Raw genomic sequence first — 22,335 nt, forward strand, 5'->3', positions numbered from 1 at the left:
TAAGTTAGGTGAATGTGGACACGTCTACATGTGACACTTTGTCGCCATAGCAAAGTGCTCCCTCGGTGTAGTGCATCACTATGGCAATGGAGAGGCTAAAAAGAACCATGCATCATGTGAACAATGCAGGACAGGCTGTTACTGTGTAATTATTTAGTACTTCCAAAAGGAAATACTAAATGATGCTGTGGTAACAATGGTGCTATAGGGACACATGTAGACATGCCCTGCTTATACTTGCCTGAATAGAGATGGATATAGGCATATTTTTACCTGTTTTCTAAGTGGGGGCTTTTATTTGCTGTTATGTTTACATGTTTCACAATGAGCCACATATTGGTTGGTTGCTAAACAGGTGTAAGAAAGCACAAAGTAAATCACTTTAGATACATCATATTTTTACTTAATTTCATGTATTCTTGCAGATAAAAACTTTGTTAAACTGAAAGAGTATAAACTTTTAAGAGTTGAGAATACAAACTGATAACTAAATGGTATAAACAGAAAAACCTAAACTCAGAAGAATATAGTGATTAGAATAATCGTTTTCAATCTTTTCTGACTTGAGGCACCCTAAAGAAAATGGCAGCTCTTAGATTTCCCTCGCTTTTTGACTACTGAAAAATAACAGAACAATTTTGTTGCAAAGAACTGAGAAAAACCACAATAGATCAGAATGTTTCTGATGCTATGGATTCCTATGTGAAACCTCTGGGTTTATTTTGTGAATCAGGTAGGGTGCATACACATATATTAAATCAGCTTAAAATAAGGCAACTTCGTTAAGTTGACTTAACTAGGTGGACTTAAGCCACATCCATGTGTACACACTCCTTGACATGGTGACAGCCATCTTGTGAGCTAAGTCAACTTACTTAATGCAACTCAAGATAATACACCTTGGAGATATATTATTTTATGCCACATTTGCGTCAACTTTGCTCCACATATGTGTATACAGTTTGACAGTTAAGTCAACTTAAAAAAATTAAGTTGGCTTAACTGTCAGAAAGTTAGTACGTGTGTACACATCCACAAGTAGGTGTTTGCATCCTGGATAGGGATAATGTTGTGCAGCACCCTTAAAAGAATATCACAGCCCCCCAGCCCCCCATAGTTCCATGTCACCCTGGTTGAGAATCACTCATCTTTTCAACCCAGGGAAGAGAGGTGGCGAGGGAAGGCTCTGATGCCGCCTGTATTTCAGGAGTGGGTATTGCAGGAGCTCTCCTTTACCTCAGACATGGTATTTACAAATTTCAGTAGGCAGCCTTCATGCCAAGTACACATAGACTTTCCATCTGTGCTGCTGCCCTTCAGCACTCTGACATTGTCTCTGCTTCAGGATAGGTGCCAAGCATTTAGTCCTGGTGATCATATTCACTGTTTGTAAAACGACACAGACATGAACCCAACCACCCTAAGTTCCTGCTCAGTGTCATTGGGTTCTGCAGTGACTTGTCAGTTTTTGTCTTGCAGTGGCTACTGAGCTTACTTTACAAAAATGGTCCTCATTTCAAAACTTGGCTGAAGCATCCTCCTGATCACTGACCTTCCTGCAACTTTGCTTGTAAATAATGCCACATATGCTGACTCACAAGAGGTGAATATTATAGCAAGAGGTCTGGGATGTGAATTTCTGCCCCTGTTGGGTTGGAAAGCAGCACAGAATAGTATGACCACTTGGCAGTATGTGAACCCAGCTCTGCCTCTCTGGGACAATAGAGTTTGATGTAACTTACAAAGGGCCTTCTTACACTTTGAGTTGCTCAAATACTGATCAGTGTTATTGCTAGCTTGAGTTTGGAGCAGTCACACCTTGTGGCTAAAAACCTTCTCTGACTGTTCCCTAGCTGCACAGCTGTGACTTACCACTACATGGCTGGTGAGCAGAGGTCTGACTAGGAGTTACAAATTTGTCCCTTACTGCTGAGGATGGCTCTTTAGTGTCTCCTTATGGACTCCTTTTTGTCAAGTTTGTTTTGCTTCCTGTTTACTTTTGAGTTTATTTTGCATCTTTTCTTTTTATTGCTATCTGTGGTCATCTCTTCTGAATTTCTGTACCCTGATTATATTGGCCACTGGCGAATGTTACATTTCTAGTGTGATTTATACATTAATGGAACCAAAAATTGCGACATGTCACATGTGAAACCAATTTATGGCTTGATGAAATGGCAAACCAGACACAAAGGTGTCCCACGTCTGAAACAAGCAAGCATCCTTAGAAGATGAATATTATAGTCCTTCAAGAAGCTATGTAATCTTGCTTTCAGCTTTTCCTTCTCTCTCAAACTTTATAAAACTCTTTTTATTTTTTATTTCTTTTGTTAAGCCTGTCTCTGCTACCACATCAATAATGAGTAAATTCTGGTTGGGGTCAGGTGCTTCATATTGAACTCTCTGATTTCAAGATATATATATTTAAAATATATTTAAATATATCAGATTTAAAATATTTATATATTGATTAATTATCAGAATATTACACAAAATACATGTTGATGACTTTAAAAAGTATTTCGTGGCCACATGAGGTCAAGGTCTAGATTAAAGTTATTTCCCCCAGTCAATTAAATGAAATGGCTCTTCAGCTTGTATTAGCCTTGAAAAATAAGGCAAACACCACTATGAAGAACTACGCAGAAGGAATTAAAACTGGTTTTTGCATAGCATAAAATCCCTGCCCTTCAGATCAATGTCTTGTGTACTAGCCCAGTCTGAAGATTAATGTCTCAATAAATAAGATGAAACCGGTGTTGTCCTGCACAGCGTTTTAGAAAGAAAAACTAACAAAGAAACGGAATGTTCCTTTAAAGTAAAAATGATACAATGATTTATCTTTGTTAAAGCATTTCTATGATTGCCACTATCCAAAAGGCAATATACCAGAAAATAAAGAGCAGTTCACTCTGAAAAGTGACTAAAAATGGCAACAAAAAAGGTCTGATCCCTATGCCTAGTCTGTCATATTTGGGGGAAGCAGGTGGAAGTTTAATCATACTAAGTAGCAGTGCAAGGAATTTATATGTGCTGCTCCATGGATAAAATCGAATATCACAAGATGAAATAACACCAAAAAACCTTAAAATTTAGTGCTTGTATCAGGTTGACCAACTGTTATTAACAAGATCTAAACAGTTTCTCATGATCCATATGTTGTGAGAGGCAGGTGGAGCAGACTTGCTGAAATAAATACCAAGATTTTTCAAAGTGACTCATTGTTGTGGTTGCCCAACTTGACACACCTCAATGAGTGTGATTTTTCAGAGAAAGGGGGGCTGTTTGGGACTGAAAAAAATTGGCTCCTTTAAGAGTTTGCTGATGCACGAAGTGGTGGTGGATGGGTCATTTTGGACCTAGAGGGATGTGGGCAGTGGGGTTCCCCAGGACTCGGTCCTTGGGCCCGCACTGTTCAGCATCTTCATTAGCGACTTGGATGAGGGGGTGAAAAGCACCTTGTTCAAATTTGCGGATGACACTAAGATGTGGGGAGAAGTGGGCACACTAGAAGGGAGGGACAGGCTGCAATTAGATCTGGACAGGTTACAGGGGTGGGTGGATGAGAATAGGATAGGATTCAATATTGACAAGTGCAAGGTGCTGCACCTGGGGAAGAAGAACCAGCAGCATACCTACAGGCTGGGGAACTCCCTTCTCCCCAGTGCAGAGGCAGAAAAGGATCTTGGAGTCATTATTAACTCCAAGATGAGTATAGGCCGACAATGTGGGGATGTGGTCAGGAAGGCTAACTGCATCCTGTCATGCATCCGTAGATGCTTCATGAGCAGGTCCAAGGAGGTGATTCTCCCCCTCTATGCGGCACTGGTCAGGCTGCAGTTGGAGTACTGCATCCAGTTCTGGGCACCGCACTTCAGGAGAGATATGGAAAGCATCGAGAGGGTCCAGAGGAGGGCCACTCTCATGATCTGGGGGCAGCAAGGCAGGCCCTACAAGGGGAGGCTACGAGACCTGAACCTGTTCAGCCTCCACAGGAGAAGGTTGAGAGGGGATCTGGTGGCCATCTATAAACTCACCGAGGGGGACCAGCAGGCAATGGGAGAGTCCCCGTCCTCCCTCCCCCTCCCCCAAGTACTACCAGGAGTAACAAGGAATAACCACCATAAGTTGGAGAGTTGATTCAGGCTAAACATCAGGAGGTACTACTTCACAGTCAGGATGGCTAGGATCTGGAACAAACTTCTAAGGGAAGTGGTGCTTGCTCCTACCCTGGGGGTCTTCAAAAGCAGGCTAGATAATCACCTAGCTGAGGTCATTTGACCCCAGCATTCTTTCCTGCCCATGGCAGGGGTCGGACTTAATGATCTGCTCAGGTCCCTTCTGACCCTACCAACTATGAAACTATGAAGGAAGGTCAAGTTCATAAGCTTGAACCTGAGGCACTAAAAATTGTTTGTCTTTTAGAAAAAATTTTGGCCATTTTCTGCTTTTAGTTATACTGATGTAACTAAAGAAACTCCATTGCATTTATCGCTGTTAATTCCATATTATACTATTGTAACTTGGAGTATGTTTATACCCACTCTCTGACACTCTCAGGAAATGTTTGTCTTGCACATATCTTGCCCACTCACTCTTGCTTGCATGCACCAAACTGAACTTCGAATGTGGTGAAACCACTTTGAGAAGGGGTCCTGACACTCTTCTTCAGATCCATTTCCAGTGTGCTCATGAGCAGCAATGGAGGGTGGCTCCATCACCTCTTTTCTTGTTTTGTCTCATGTAGTTGGGAACAGGCAGTTCAGGTGTATTGAAGAGCATATATCTGGGGAGAACAGCAGATATAGTGGAGTAATACCCCCACCGTGGGCATGTCCCCACAGGTGAGGGCACACGTTTGACACAGCACAAACAGCAGCGGCACATAGCTGTGCCCAGTGCATGCCCCTACACACGTGCTCCAGCATATGCCAAAATTGTCCTGGGAAGGAGAGGGGAGGCCATGTAAGCAACATTACATGGGGGCTTCCTGAGGTAGCAACAGCACTGATCCAGTTGCACAGAGCCTGGCTGGCAGCCAGAGCATGGCTCTGGATGGCCAGGCTGCATTTCTGGTGGTGCATGCTGCTGCTGTGTGCACCATACTGCTTTTTGCAGGGATTTTTTTACTGATACTAGGACATCCCAGTATCAATTTTTGGTACAGCATAGTGCACAGTTGCATGTTGACTGTGTGTGGATTGCAGTGCCACAAACATGTCCGTGGCATTGCAAACTGCACGTGTGCGCTTGTTTGGATGTGCCACATGTGAGCATATGAACAACTTGCTGTGTGACAAATGACCTTTACTGCACATCAGCTGTTCCAAAATAACTGCCTATGGACTACTCTTAGCTTTTGATGAGGGGAAGCTTACCAGTAGGAACTCATACCTTAGTTTAAAAAGGATGAATTAGAGCTGTTCAGCTTCAACTTGCTCTGGGATAAGAGCAGGTCAATGGGCAGCTACTTTAGAGCAGCTGATGCATGGTAAAACCCAGCTCCCTTTTACCCAATGCTAAACTGTTTGTATGCCCATACCTTTCAATTAGGAAAGGATTTTCACAGTTGATTTTAGAACTTGAAGGTGTAGATGTAAAGTTGGTTAATTTTCTCATAAATTCCTCAATGGAAGTATTCCTCCTTTGGAAGTATTTGACCCAAAGGAGGAGATCTTTTGGAGTGCAAACCTTTAAAAAAAAAACAGGCCACATTACAGACGAATGCCAACATTTGTTTCCCTGGGGACAAGTAGCAGCGATACACCTTGTGCCGCTGCTACTTGTCCCTAGGGAACACTTTTGCCACACGTACTCTGGCACGTGGCAGGTTACTCTGGGTAGGGGAGGGAGGCTAGGGCCAGTAACTGTGTGGACCCCAGAAGCCTTACCTGGGGTCCTGGGAGAGTGCCGTAGCAAGGAAGTTTGGTGCCCAGAAAAGGCCTGCAGCAGCAGCCCACCTTCACCCCAGGCACAGATCCGGGGGGGTACACCCCCTCATGCTTGCCTGAGAGTGCACACAAAGTGGTGGGAACCACCCTCCTCCCATCCTGGTGCCCTCCCCAAATGAGCAGCTCAGCCTTCACTTCGGCACCTGGGGCGGTTGTCCCACTCACCCCCCCACCCCCAACTTGATGACACTATCTTGGGGAGCTATAGCTGTGGTAGTCTTGCAGCTAGGAGTCTGGCCCACAGCCAGAACATGGCTCCAACTAGCCAGGCTCTGGTTTTGAGTGGTGCACACTGTCACCACATGCACCGATCTGCTTTTTTTCAGCATGGCTTTTTTTGACACAAGGATCTCCTGGGGTCAACCCCTCCTCCCCCCGCCCACATGCTGCATGTGCAGTGAGCGGTGCTGCAGACAGGTCTATGGCATCACATGTCCACTCATCTGGATGTAAGGCACAACTCCACATGCAGGGACATGCATTTGCAGTGGCAAAAAAAGTTGTGACACACATTAGTGTTGCTACTTTTTGCCACTGTGTATGTCCCTGCATGTGCACTTTGGTGTGGGGCAAATTGCCCCACCTTGGGTAGACTGCTCTTTCCCCACTCCTCCCAACTCCTGGCATGTTGGAGAAACCAGGATACAACTAAAGGGCCACATCCAGATGAGCACAGCTATGCCACAGACGTGTCTGCGGTGGCACATACCACACATTCTGTTGTTCTCCATGCTGCAAGGGAGCAGCGCAGAAGAACGTTGCCTGCCTATGCACAAACATAATACATTCAGTGCTTCAGGTTCAGAGAAACATAGTTTAGTAAAGTAATTCAAGAATCAGGTCCTGCCATTTTGAATTGAACTCCTGTAATTAATGATATGGGACTAATTTTTCATGAACACCATTGCAATTTTGAACTTATTCAGTGGATTCACTTTAGATTTACCTTAGATTCATTGGTCAGGACTATGGGAGATTGAGAACAGAATGTTGCTCTTTGAGGCTGGAGTAGCCCCTTTATCAAGAATTTTTTTATATACAGGAAAGTAGGCAGAGAGAGGCAGTTATTCATATTAGTATGAAGTCAAGCAAAAGGCAGGGCAGCGTGACTCCTCAGAGATAAACTGGCTCAGAGAGCCCTAAACTTTTGCAGGTAACAGACCACTTTGCATCTTATGAAGCAGGCTGTCATGTACAAAATCTTGTGCTTCTCTGAACCAGTTCATCTCTAAGGTGCCATGCTGTCCTGCCTTCTGCCTGAAAGTAGACACAATGAGATTTATTCATATTAGGAGTTATACCACATTTCAAGGCAATTTTCATATTTGGATAGGCTCCATATTCTCAGTTGCCTTATGAACAAGCTTGACCTTGTCAGGGTGCATCTACACATGCCAACAGGGGTCAGCAATAAATTGTGGAGCTTATTGCTCTGCAGTTTATTGCACCGGGGAAGCTCCTGGGTGTGTCTGCATGTATGCCCAGATCATAACATGTTGCAGCAGTCCCAGCTAGCAGGAGGTCCAGGGAGGCAGCCTGCCAGCCCAGGGTTGCTCCCACCAGGCTCAGTGTGCTGTAGAGGGGCTTGCTAGGGCATGAGTGTGTGGTAGTGTGGGGCTAGCTGCTAGGTAGCCCTGAAACTGAAACACTCTTATGCCCTAGCCAGCTCCTGAGTGTCTACATGTGCGCTGCTGCACATGAAAAACTCTGCAGAGGGTAGGACTTGTATTTACAGGTCCTATCCTGCAGCAGAGCTTATTAGTTTCAAGCGCCCTAATAGGGGCACACATGTAGATGCCAAGATGTTTACTGAACGCTTAAGTCATCAGCTGCACAGTAAATGTCTTGTGCAGACACACCCTCTGTAACCTTAAATAAGCATCCTTTAGAGCATGTCTGTTAGACAGTGCGCTGTTGCAGAACCCAATACAAGATAATGTGTCTATTTTTTCTAAAGATGCAGGCAGTTAGAATGTCATTAGTAAAAGTCTATGCAGCACTGGACATCTTCCGTGTGTGTACAAGAACTGTCAGAAATGCTACACGCGCAACAGACCTTTTTCCTAGCCATTCCTTTTTATCTCAAGGCCCAAATATCTCATTTGGAATATGCGTAGAAAATAACTGTTCAGATAAGTTAAATGATGTTGGCAAATTTCTCTTTAAAAATATACATCAAGACTGTAGAAAAATGCAGTTTTACTGGTACGAATAGAAATTTTCCTTCTGGCCCACTGGAGCTAGGACTCACCACAGGTCTTCTACAGTATCTCTATTCCAAGGAAACTTGCTGCCAACTCCTATACATTTGTTGTGTTCTTATAGTGCTGTAACTAACACAGGAATTTGTGTTTCAAAATTAAATTAAAGGTAAAGACAAGAAACTGACCTCAGTCTGTATGAATGATGACAATACCCAAAGTATGTATCATGTGGGGATAAGAGACTTCTTGACCTGTAGCAGGGGTATAAGAGAGTGGGATGACACATGAGTGAATTGTTTTTAATATTTTCTATAACAATTTTTGTGTCAGCAGTTTCACAGATTGGCAGGCTTTTAAAAATTTCTGTTTCTTGAGTATTTTAGAGGAATTTTACAGGTTACATTCAGCTGAAGGAAATATGAAACTGATCATTGCTGACGGCAGAAAGCTCAAAAAATCTGTGTAGAGGAATCAACCAGAAAAGAAGTTCTGCATGTTTACTTTTTGTTTTAGAAATAACTTCCAGTTCCTTACTCATTGGCCAGGACTATATGTGAACCTCTCAGAAGTATTGCATTTGGTAGGGTTATTGCACATTGCATAATTGGGATAGAGCTATATGATTTTCTTCAGTAACTATGCAGAATTACTATACAGAGGCTTCCCTGCCCACTAGCTGGCTGAGACAATGCCATTGCAATTTAATTAGGTGGTATAACATATCATGCAAAAATGGGTATATTTCTCATATAGAAGGAGCCTGTTTGATCTTTATACTAGTAAGATGCAGCGTCATGTAGTAACACGCTTTGTGTGCAATACCAACAATATCTTCATTCCAGGATTGTCTCAGTGCTAACTGTTTCTTCCCTTGCTGCAGGATTAGTCATCTTTACTTTAGCCCACAGAATTTGCCCTCATCTGCAAGCTAATAGCATGCAAGAAAGGCATGTGAAGGGCATATCCTCAGCTAGTGTAAAGTGGCAAAACTCCACTGATTTCAAGGGAGCTATGGAAAGTAGCACCAACTCAAAATCTGCCCGTAAAGACTTTCAGATCTAACTACCTGGTTGAAAAATGAGAAATGCACCTATTCAGATTTATACCTGTGATGCAGCTGCCACCCCAATAAATGAAATGATGCTTTGAGATGTAGAATATTAAAATATTCAGAGAAAAACACTCTCTTTTACCAAACATTCTCTTTCATAAAAAAAAAAAATTAGTCATAACTTAGTAGGAGACAATGTTGGTGTTTAAAAAGTTTCCAGGTATTAATAGCTTTTCTGTTTATTTTTTCCCCTTGTCTTTTTCAATCTGTGGTAGTATTTTGGTGTCAGAAGCCCACATTCTTGTCCCAGCCATAATTAAACCACAGTTTTTGTCCCTGTAAGCCTGAATATACAGAAATGGTGGCTGGCATTTGAAAACTGCAGTCCAATAAACAGGCTGACAATAAGCCTGAACACTTTCCAGTCAATGCAAAAGGTATTTTCTTCAGCTCTGTTTTTCTTATAAGGAGCTCATACAAAACACATAATACATACTCCAACATTCCTCCCACATTGCAGCCACATAGCTTTTCTCTCTGGAGGAAAGAATGAGTAGGAAACTATAGCTAACACTCATCTTTATTAGTCTTATTTTTTATGAATAATCACAAGCAAGGAGAAACTATTGATAGATCAAGGTGAGATTACAAGGAAGTCTCAAGTGAGGTTCCACACGAGGCTTTTTGAAGTTCAGGACCTTCTGACATTTCTTAATAACTGGGATACAAAATAGAGTGCATTGATCAAATCTGCAGACAAAATGAAACTGGGAGGGCTCGAAAGGATCTTAGTAAACTGTAGAACTGGGATCTAGACAACAACAGTGGACTTCAATAGGGACAAATGTGTAGTCTTAAAGGTAAGACAAACAAATGTACAAAAGTAGAATATCAGATAACAGGTTTGGCAGTAGTACTGATGAAAAGAGTCAGGGTTATGGTGGAACAAACTCAAGTTAGCAGAATGATGTTCAAAAGAAATATAATTCTGGTTTGTTTTAATATAAGTGTAGTGTACATGACACAGGATGTAATTTACCTACTCTGTCTGGTGCTAGTATTCTTCAGTTGGAGTACTGTCTCCAGTTTTGGGCACTGTATTTTAAAAAAGGGTGTAGAGAAACTGGAGAGAACCCAGAAACAAGTGACAAATACAAATAAGGCAAGGGTGGGCAAAATACAGCCTGTGGGCTGGATCTAGCTCTCCAAGTGATTTTATCCCACCTGTGGCTGGCCCCTTAGCTCCACGCAGTGCAGGCACATGGGGCAGCCCAGACAGGTCTTGGTTTATTAAGCATGTATATTTCCCTATATTTTAGGGAATATTTTTTACTGTCTTTTTTCTCATGCCTCCATGTTCCTCACTAGATAATTATTATAATTAGTAACTCTAAGCAGTATTCAAAGCACATTTTCAGCTTTAAAAAGGCACACGCTGTAAAATATATATATTTTGTTACAAATAGCACCTTGGCTGACTAAAACAAAAAAATTTCAAATCCTGGTTATGTTCCTGTATTTCTTTTCTGCTTGCATTTTTGTATTTCGTTCTTCTTGGACCATGGATCTGTACAAATGAAAGGACTTCCAGTTTTATTTATACTTCATTATGCTTCTAGCCTCTCAGTCTTCCTTTGTAAGTCTGATCCTGGAAGGGACCACATTCTAAGTGGTACTGAACAACTTCAACCTATAGGGCTAGTAGTGGTCCTCTGTGCAGAAAGAGATCACTTGGGAAATAAACAGTGCTTACTTTTTCAGTTATTACAGCTGATTTTTATGGGCATAATGCATCTTATGCTCGGATGGATATAGTCCTTCCTATATAGCTAGGGATGGCTAATGCTTAAATGAATCTATCAGACTGTAAACTATGGGTTAGAGAAGCAATTAGAAGCAGAAGCATGAAACATGCTCTCCCTAATAAAGGCTGGTCCTTGAAAGAACCCCTCTAGCTTCAGAAATCCAGCCAAAAAGCAGACTGAGAAAAACTGAGAGAAACCAGCAAGAATTTAAAAAGTGAATGCTACATCAAAGGGACAGGAAGGCATTGCAATAACATTACTGTGATTGCAATTGGGCATAAGCCCAGAAGCCTGGGGAAAGAGTACCTCCCAAACACAGAACTGCTTCTGTATCAAGTACTTATAAAGCACATGGTTAGATGAGAAAATATGCTTAGTAAAAGGTGATGATTATGCAGAGTCCATCCAAATAAACATTTACCAGAAATTTTGAGTCAAAGTAAAACCTAATGGAAATTCTCAATGAAAGCAACACCTAATGGAACCCACTAGCCTCTTGCTACATATACTGGTGATTATATGCAAGAAAGTATTTCAGCAGGGTGTGTTGTAGAAATTATATTAAAGCATGTAAAATAGTCAAATGTGATTGCAATAAATGGTGTCAGTTTTTGCATAGGAAAATGTCTGAGAACTGAATAATGGGAAATAAATGTAATAGAAAAGATTTATGATACATTCCCTGCTCCTGATGTGACTGGCTTTATTTGGAAATAAATATGAAATAGGCACATGATATATATCCCTGCATCAGTATGTCGGTATACACCAGGGTAAACTTACTCTTCAGAAAGTCTTACATAATGGTATATAACTTTGCACAGATATAAGTGACAGCGGTGTGCTGGTTGTGTGTCTGCAGTGCTTGTCAATTTTATCCCAAGGTGGAAATTAAATCAGAGCAAACAAGCTTCAGTATTGCCAGCTTCTTTGCCATGGAGTGGTGAGGTGCAGAAATCGTGCAGTAATAGTGCCTACTGCTGGCAGGTAGGTGCCTTGGGAGTGGTGGAGTATAGGGCAAGGAGGAAGAGGTGGAGGGCGGTGAGCTGCTGGGCAGCTGCTGTGGGGGGCATGGTAGGTGAGTGAGCAAGCTGGGCTGGCACAAAGCACAGACATGGCAGCTTTTTCCCACTCCCTTCCTTGCCAGCTCTCTAGAGGCAGGTCAGAACAATTCATGTTAGAGAGGATGTTAACCCTTAATGTGCAATATGTTCACAGCACGTGCTAACTAAAGCATTACCATTCCTAGGAGTTAACATGCACTAATTGTAACTTGTAATTTCACCTTTACATCACTTGAAAAACCTATATACATGACAGACATGGAATTTGTCTTGAAAGTCTATTGTCCCAGAATCATACATATGTATGTGTCTACTATTCCACTTAGTTCTTTCAGAGGAGAAAGTGAAAACATGATTAGGTTAGAGCAGTGTTCACAGTCGTTCAGAAAGGGTTGGGTTACAAGAGTGGGTTCTCCTTTCTTTGCATTTTCAATTTAATTGTGGGTATAAGTGCAATACCTAAAAATACCAGCACTCATTTGTGCCTATCCCTCATTTTTTGTGGGCAAGAAAGAGAAGGTTGAGCCTAAGATTGATGCAAAAATGTTGTCATTTAAATCTATTTAGCATGAAAACACTAACTGCATACTCTAGTGTACAATTTATAATTGAATCTAAGAGTTTACAAGAAATCATGCCTAGTTAAGTTCTTTCCTTAAGCTGTGACTAGTTTGACACTATAGACAACATTTCTTGTTGCAGCCTATTGAGAATCTTTTCATATAAGACATCGTATTAGAAACAAAGTGGCTGAAAAGAAACTGCTCCACTCTTATGCAGCAGGGAAGTTAAAAAACACATATATTGTAATTAGAAAATAAGAAAACCGTATTGATTGGAAATAGAGTATACTGGGCTTTCCACCCCCAATATTACTGTGGAGCTAATGAAAGTTTCTTCCACTCACCATGTAACAAGATAGATGCTCTAATTTCTTCTCTAATATTACCTTTTTTCTTAGCATAGGGAAATGATACTTACATTGTCTCCATAAATGGATTAATAGATTTCTGGAGAACCAGTGTCTCCAATCTATCACTGTACAACTAGAGTGTATCTTAGCAGTGTAGGACCCATGCAAATATTCATACTGTAAAGCAAAGCAATTCAGTCATCTGCAATGCAAATAAGAAAATACCATACATATATCTAATACACTCTGACACAAAAAATAAACCTTTCCAAATCTCCATCATGCTGGGATCCCAGAATCCTAGAATCTCAAACACACATTAGAGACTTTAATGGATTAAGTCTCAGAGAACGAGCACCGGTTAGCTTTATAGCTAATTAGCTCATCTTTCTGCAAAATAAATCAATCAAATAAAACTTATACAGATTTTTTTGTGAGGGGGTGGATTATAAAAAAGCAAGGATAATCTGCTGTTGAAAACTGAAAATAACAGCATATTAAAAATAGTAGAGCATATAAAAATGAAGACATTTCATTATTTAAATAAAAAAAATAGCCAGGTCTCTTAAGTGGTATTCATACAAATACTACTTTAAATAAATCTGTTGTGGCTATTAATGAAGTTTATAAAAATGGTCCAAAATAATAATTTTTTTCCGCATTTTCCTAGTGACTTTTGCCTTTGTTTGTAACTTCTAGATACCAAGCCGTTCAGGACAATGATGAATTTTAATACCTGTGTCTTTGACCTGCATAATGTCTGCCTAAATGAATAATTTATATTGACTCTCTCTGAAACCCTTATATAATCACTCTGGGTGAAATTCACTTTGTATAGAGGTATCCAGGCTGTAGCTGTATTGGTTCTGAGGCAAGAGAAATCAGAACTCATGGCAAAGGTGATATCTTTTATTTGACCAAGTAGATTTTTGCAAAAATAATTTTTTTTTGCACAAGTGTACTTGGTTTAATAAAAGATATCATCTCTACCATGAGTTCTGATTATTTGTGTATAAAATCACCAGTGCATGACTTATGTTCAACCCTGCTTAAGTCCTTAAAATAACAGAGCTAGATGGAACTACAATAATGAAAACAAGTTTTACTGTAACTTTTTTTTATAATCATTTTTCTACATTTCTGAAAATGTTAAAATGTTTATAAAATCTTTCTAATGGCTAAAAGTTGTCACATCAGGTGTATTGCTCATCAGTTCTTTTTGTTGTGATTTCCTTTCCAGTGAAAACTTTGTTGTTGCTATTGTTTTTAATTTACAAACACCTGACATTCAGAATTTTTACCAGTCCTAAAGATGAAACTAAATAAGTTACACAATGGGTAACCTTAATATTAGGCTTTTGCACATGGGTGAAAGCCACTCATGGTAGTAACTGACAGTCAACCACACAGTAATCACTCACTATCAGACTGGGAGAAATCGTAGCTATGCTTCATTTCTCTAGCTGGCCAAGATAATTTCGTGTCAGTGTAATAGATTTTGATTAGAAGCAAGAATTCTCGTGGGGGATATTTTTATTGGACCAGCTGTTGGCTATATGATAATTTCTTTTATATCCTGTTTTTAGTTACATATGGAATTTTACATAAGCTTCTGTTCCATCTGCTACTTAGCTGTGGTGTGCCTGCTTCTCTCCAAGAGACCTGAGGCCCTGAAAGCTTGTCCTTACCATGCAGTGGGTCAATATCTCACACATTTCCTGGACCATCATGGCAACAACATCACCCCAGCAGTACCGTTATTTCCCTAATAATCTAGTGGGACAGCCTTTTAGGGGAGGTTGTAAAGACACTTCACAGGATGGGTCACCCACCCTTTGAAATGAGATGGCTTGGAACGTTCAGTCATCCACACGCTCTAACTGGTTGAACACTCTTGAGTGTTTCATCACATTAGTTCCAAGGGTCATCCTAACTGCTAGGAAGTGAGCCATGGTTATGGGAACAGACCAGAAAGTTTAATGTTAATTGCTACTGGGCTACATCATAATGCCAGTATAGCTACTAATTATTTGTAAGGACTTCCAAAAATAGAATGTCAAAGGAACTCATTAAAAATCCAATTACTTACATTATGAATCTTTGACCAATCAAAAACAAAGATTGTCAGAGTCTTTCATGGTTATTAGGAGTAGCATAGATAAAACAACTAATTTCTTGTTTGAATTGTATAAATGCATCAGCAAATATTGAATAAACTTGATCGTAGCCCAATGGCCCAGATAGTATCCAGGACAGGCAAGGATAGTATAGATTGCAAAAAACTTGTTGCATAAAAAAACGTCAAAAATAATATTTGCTGCGGATAAATTATAAATTTGTTTCTATAAAAGCAGGTTAAATTATTGTCTTATTTTATATCTTACATTTATTTTTCATTTGCTGGAGCTTTGTAGAGAGTTTGAATAACAAATAGGCAATCTAAATATTTTTACATATGTCTTGCATTCAAATTGAAAAGTCACATCTTAACAGATTTTTCTCAGCTATACCTAAACCCTCTAAAATTGTTTCCCATTTAAATCTCCTTGAATGTTTAGCTATATGGATAAACTATGATCTAAATGTAATTTTTACAACGCAAAGGGCTTTAATTTATGTAATACCTCCACATTTGGAAAGTAACCTGTATTCAGAATCTACCATGAGATTTCTCTGCTTTATCATAGTTAGCTTTTTTAATGATCAAGAAAGTTCAAGAAATTACTATATCACATTCTCAGGCTATCATTTCATTTGGTTAAAGAACATTCGTAACAGTTTGTGCATAGTAAGTAGCTGTTAATAGAACAGGAGTTCAAGAGTCAAATCCTAAGGTCTTTAGTCAGGATTTAGTCAATGTTTATTCAGTCTTTACTGAGAAAAACTCCCACTGCAGTCAAGAGAAGTTTCTTAATTAATGCAAAGTGCGGCTGAAGTGAAAAAGCTCAGTAAAATGTTATGAGGTGGTTTCAGGTATTCTGGCTTGGACTTTAAGATGATGTTCTTTATTAGACAAACAAATTACACACGTAATGAAATCTAACTATAAAATACAGTTGTTTATTTATTGAGGTCTACATTATCCACCTATAAGAAAATGATCCTAAACTCTAGATGTCTTTGACAATATTTAAAGTACAGTTTATTCATACCCACAGCAACTGACCCAATGAGAATACTGGCTGTGTCTGCACAAGACGCCATAGCTCTTTACTACTGTGCAGTAGTGTCACTGGCACTAACCATGACATGATGCTACTGTATTGTAGCAATGAACTACAGAGCAGTAAGGATCACTAGGCAACTGTGCCAGCATACTACTGCGTTGTAACACCATTTACTCCACAGTCATTTAGTACTTGGTTATGCCAGTACTAAATGACTGCGTAGTAATAACTGCACAGTCAGAGTCTCGTGTAGACTTGGCAACTATGTTGGCAACTAAATGAACTTAACAAAATTCAATAACCACCCCCAGTTGCATCCTAAATCGCATCTTTTGCCTCCCTCCCTACAGGCTAGGAAGAACAGATAGGCTTTGCAGAACACCCTGAAGGCTAATAAACATGGACTTTCATGCATCAGGCTGGGAAACAAGTTTCTTTGTGTTTTCTACCCTTTTAGCTATATCTCCAAATTGTACTATAGTATCTTTTAGTCCATAGGTTCGATGGCTAGGAAATGATATTTAGAGGTTCGCTTTTGGTAATTGACTTGTATGTAAATATATATGCATTAGAATAATGGCCCAGGGCAGCAGCAAAGGTTAATTGATTTCTAAAGGCTTGGTTCTTACACAGTTTCATAGCTTTCAAGGCAGACAGGGTGTCTAACCCAGGCAAACAACAAGGCCAATGCATATACACATAGCCTGGGTAATTTTGGGCATTCATTTACCACACTGTTCTATAACATGAGATAAGGTGCCATCAGCTCACAAGGCCCAAGAGTGAGGCGCCTGAGAGCTTTGGGGAACAGACCAAATTAAGGAAAGACCCAGAAAGCCCAAATTAGAATGTGTGCATGTGATGGGCTTGTGGAACAAATGAATATGTTGACAGGGCAGAACGACAATCACAGAAAGACCAATTAGTGATGCCCACAGATGAAGAGTCATCAGGAGGAAAGGACTTTAGAGAAACAAAAGGTTCCCAAGAGGGGTCCCCCCTGAGAGAAGAACCTGAGGCCACAGGGATAGAAGGCATACCACCAGCCTGTCTCATCCACCCCATTGGGGTGTGGAGGAGACCTTCAGCCTCTGACCTCCAGGCTGCTGACATCTGACATTCAAGAAAAGAACTTCAGAGTGAAGCTCATGTCCTGCAGAGATGTATCTCGACTCTGACAACAGCCCTAATATTGGGAGCTATGGAACTGCTTGTATTATCCTTTTCTGTTATCACTGTGTATCCAAAAATTTGCCTATTATCAAATGGAAAGGTCGTGGTCGGTCTGAGGGTTTTGGGTCCCCCCTGAACAAGGCGTCTGGGTTCTAAATCCAGTGCCAACAGGTTAAGCAGGCAGGCAACCGTTTATATTATGCAAATAGCACTTGGCATTGACATATCTCATTGATTTCGATAGTGAAGACACTGAATAAGCCAGTTTAAGCATCCCTGCTAATTCCAATGGGAAAAGAAAACATTTTTGATAACATCTTTCCATAACAACCATATAGTTAGAAAAGACATTAGACACTTTTGAGCACAAAATTCTCTTCCTCAGGTCTGGGGTGGGGGGGAAGGGAGGAGGTGGGGAAACATAAAATCAAGCTAAATGCCAGGTAGAACAATTATTTTTGTTTAACTTCAGTATGTGGATTAAAATTGTCATTTAAGAAAGAGGGAAGAGAGAAGTAAACCTAGAGGAACAAAGAGTAGTTATCAGAAGTAGCTACAGATCAAGATCTGTTGAACTAGATAAACCTAATCATATAAAAGAACAGGATCATTCAAAAGGGAAGTGGGCTGTTATTACCTGTGGACCACAGAGAGATTAGCAGAGGGAGCAGATGAAACCACCATACATCAGGAAAGTTTTGATTGCCATATTAGCTCTTTCTCTGTGGCCTAGAATATATCTGTATGGAACTCAGCATTCATTAGTTCGGTAGGGTTTAGTCTATAGATTTGCTGCTACAGGAGACTGGTTACCATTAGACCAAGACCTTCATGTCACACAAATGAGATAACATGCCTTTTCTTAGATGCTATGGACAGAAGTTACACACAAACTGGTTTAAGTGATCAGAAACAGCCCAGTGCACATAAACCCATTTCAAAATGGCTAAAACTGACTTAAGATAAACCTGGTTGAATGTAGTATCAGACTTAACTGATTTTTGTGAAACTGATTTATGAAACTTCTGTCCCAGACCCCTTCCTGGTTCAAGTTTAATCATAGTCCCACAGCATACTTTCTAGTGCTGGGCTGGGCTGGGCTGTCTACTCCAGAGAGCAGGGCTGGCCCTGCCCCTTTGCTTCTTAGCTGAAGCAGTGATGGCTCGCTGACAAGGGGATGGAGGGGACAAGCCCAGCAAGGGATACAGTCCAGGTTGGGGGGGGGATGTCCCCGTCCCCCTGCAAACCCCAGCTAGAGTCTGGGACCAGGGAGGTTAAACACCCCTTCCCCTGCTCAAATTTACTGCTGGCTGCAACTGTGGACTACAATCCCAGAGGCACTTGGAAGCAGGAAGAGGAAGTTATGAGCAACCCTGCAAAGTCCTGGTGCTCTGATTGTGGACTGAAAATCTCAGAGACCTTGGGGGCAGCAGGAAGAGGAAGCGAGCACACAGCCAGAGAGCCATGCTTTAGCACCCCCCAGCTTCTGGCCTGAGCCACTGTAGGCATGTAGCTGCATTTCCTGAGTCAAAGGTGAATGTCCGTTCACTTCTTTTTCAATTTATTCTGTGCATCTTAGACTAACCTGCAAAGACTGAATCAATTCAGCCTCAGGCTTTTCAACGGTCTGTACTTAGCCAGTAAGCTCAACTAAAACAACGCATCCATGATTATACAAATGACAGAGTACAGAATGATGCACATTTATTTTACTTATAAACTCCCTTTAGGGTGGACACTTAAAATAGGCAAGATGGGGTGATGATTCTCAAGTTGGGATGTAGTCACCATTCTGGAAGCTTATCTTTCTCTAGTGGCACTATATTAGGAACCTTATTTATAGTGTATTACACTAACACACACTTCTTAGGAGCAACCCCTTTTCCTCATTTCAATTTTTACACTTTATTTGCCTTAGGAAACTCCTTTTCCATAGGAAAAAAAAATCTGATGCCTGAAAGTTTGTCCAAGAGCTCTCCCAACTACACAGTTGGTCCAAGAACAGATTTCACAAAAAGAGCCTTGCTTCTCAATATTTCCTGGACCATCATGGCAACAACAGCATGCAACCCTATTACCCAAGTTAATCACCCGTTTATTTCACAACCATTACTGATTGCATCCATCACTAGCATTTATATCAACTGGTTATTATGCTTTTATTACAGTTAATACTTGTGACAGTTAGTTACATTTATTCTTAAGAATATATCCCAAAAATAGATATAAGCTGTATTTGCAGTTATTGCCCAAGATATATCAACTGACTCATTATGCTTATTTTTCACTTGTATGATAAGATTACTTCCTTTTCTGACTACTTATGTCAAGCTGCAGTCAGCCCTTGGACTTGTCAGTGCTAAGCCTTCTTTCTTAGATGGCTTACCACTTGTGCTACAGCAGAAACTACACTTTTCAGCATTACTTAAAATTCCGTGCACAAACTACCCAATAGCAGTGTTTAATGAACAGAAAGACAGGGAGAGAGCATCTAAACTTTATTGGGGGAGAAACCCAAAACAAACAAAAAAGAAACAAAAGTACCCTAAAAAAACATACTAGAGATCAGCAGAATGGTGGTTCAGATCCCAGAGAACTGATTTTATGTGTTTACAAAGTAGCACACTGCTCAAAATGTGGGATGCTAAATTCTGCAACATCTTCAGTCCCTAGAGGAACTTAAAGTATAGGGAGCATTTTGAATCTGGAACTACTAAAGACTTGGAGCATTGCAGAAGGGGTGCAAAAGCAATGTGTAGACTCATTTGACCAGGAAGAGATGAACAAATGTTTTCCTGTTCATAGCTGCTACCTGCGCTAAGAACAGCGGGAGGTATAGCCAGGTTCCCCAGACTGCTAATCTAGTTCATAAATAACAGCCACCCACTATCAAGCAAGATATGAACCGTATTCCTACCAGGTGAAAGGCAATTAGGAGAAACTGTGTGGGTAGTGTAAAAGTTGCATTAAATAATGGCCTTTCAGATCATAGTGAGTAGTCTATCAATTAAGCAATGTTCTCTCTGGGAGTCATTTAAAAATAAGACGGTAGGCTTTTATGAGTAGACCATGAAAACAGGTGTTTTAGTACAGCATGACACATATATACTTACATTATCTAAATATATGATTGTCTGTGTGTTTGGTAGGGAAAGTCTTCCTTGAATGCATACTATTGATACTGTGTTATTTTATACTTGAGCTTATTGAGCATGAACAAGTTTAATGCAATACTTAATTAAGAATGCTGCTCTCAAAATTTGTAAAAACATTCACAAATGATAACTTGCTGCTAATAAAAATGTGGAATCTTGAGAGCTTTAACATCTCAAAGCACTGTGTAGATATTAATTAATTCATGAGTGGAGTTAGCTGGAACATTTTTTGACTAAACATTTTTCATAAATTATTATTTCATTGGAATTTTTTTTCTAAGTTATGTCAGCTGACATTTCCAATTAAAGGGTTACCTGTAGCTTGGAAGAGTCTTTATTTCAGTTAGAAACAAAGACCGAACAATAAAAAGACCCTGACCTTTTTGCTCAGAAAAATGGAAATTTCACTACATACTCTAGTTTGTGAATTTTTGTAAAGGTCTGGTTGTTATGCTGATACAGAATGAAAAACTATTTCAACATCTCAAAAATCTCTGAAACAAAATTGTCAGTTTCTAGCATGTTAATCATGTCATATTTTCTAAAACAAGTTTATTGAACCTAAATATTTTACCTATGAATTTGGATTCTAATAACCTCTAGGGAGAAGCATGTAGACAAGGACTGAATAATTGTCAAGTTATTTGTATGTGACAAATCTACAAACGTAAGGGAGCTATGTGAAAACTTTTATAGAAGTAACTATTTTCTTTATATTATGCCAATTTCAGAGTGGCAAGAAAATTCATATAAATATAAAGCTATAATATTTAATAGAATAGATGTGATTCAAGTGAGTAGTACTTTTTAATCACTCTTTTCCATAGTACTTCTAACACTGTAAGGGTCTCAAAGTGTGAACACTTACTTTTTCTTCTTGTTTTCCTTGTTAATGCTTTAATTGAATCTCAGTGATTATTATCAGTCATGGTGTCAATACCAAATGCCATTCATGCCTGTGGACCATAGGCAATGTATAAGTCCTGCCAGTGGGAGAATCACAACTCTGAGCCACCACTGCAGTGCGGGTGGGGAGACAGAGGGGGGAGGGTGGGGAGCACAACTCCACTGCCTCCAGGCATTGAGTTTGCCCAGGCTGCAGCTTCATGCCCAGCCTTTGGCAAAGAAATCATGCTGCCACTGCCACCCTCATTGCTGCTGGGCCCTGACTCCAACCAGGCTGTAGCCCCATGCCATGTACTCTGCTGTTGGTACAGAAATCTAGGAGGGTATATGCATCCCCTAGACTGGCCTAACTGGAAGTTTGATAGACCAGTCTTACCCCCTGACACATCACCAATGATGTGGACTATGTCACATCTACCCCTTATACAGGCATTTCTGTATAGCTCCGTTAGGGACAGACAAGGTCAAGCACAGTGTTAACTAAGGCTAAGTACAAAGAGCCTGAAGTGGAAGCTGTTTAAGTTTTGTGCTTTACCCTAAGTTGGGAATGAACAGAACAGACATTCACTCTTCAGTGGGGGGTGGGGGGTCATGCAGGAGTCAAGGCCACCAGGTTGCAGGTGCTCTCCACACCTTCTAGCAGGCTGCCACAGAATGCTGAACCCAGCTAAGCAGCTGGCCACCCCTTATTGGCCGATGTGGCCCTTCTCCCCAGCCCTGCTCCCTATGACAGTGGCCAGCTTTTAGTGGTGGCAGGGGCGGAGGGTAGAAATGGAACCCCCCCCCCCCAGACCCAAGCCATCATAGATGAGGGGGGCCCTGCATTGTGGGGGCTTCTTCCCCCTGCTGTCCAGGCTATCTGGTCAATGTAACCCCCAGTCTTGCTGTCCCCCACCAGTGGCTGGCTGTTAGGAGCAGCAGCAGAGAAAGGGGGAGAATGGAAGCC

Source organism: Crocodylus siamensis, chromosome 1 (genome assembly GCF_052110815.1).
Source record: "Crocodylus siamensis isolate JL-2025a chromosome 1, ASM5211081v1, whole genome shotgun sequence".
Lineage (NCBI taxonomy): Eukaryota > Metazoa > Chordata > Crocodylia > Crocodylidae > Crocodylus > Crocodylus siamensis.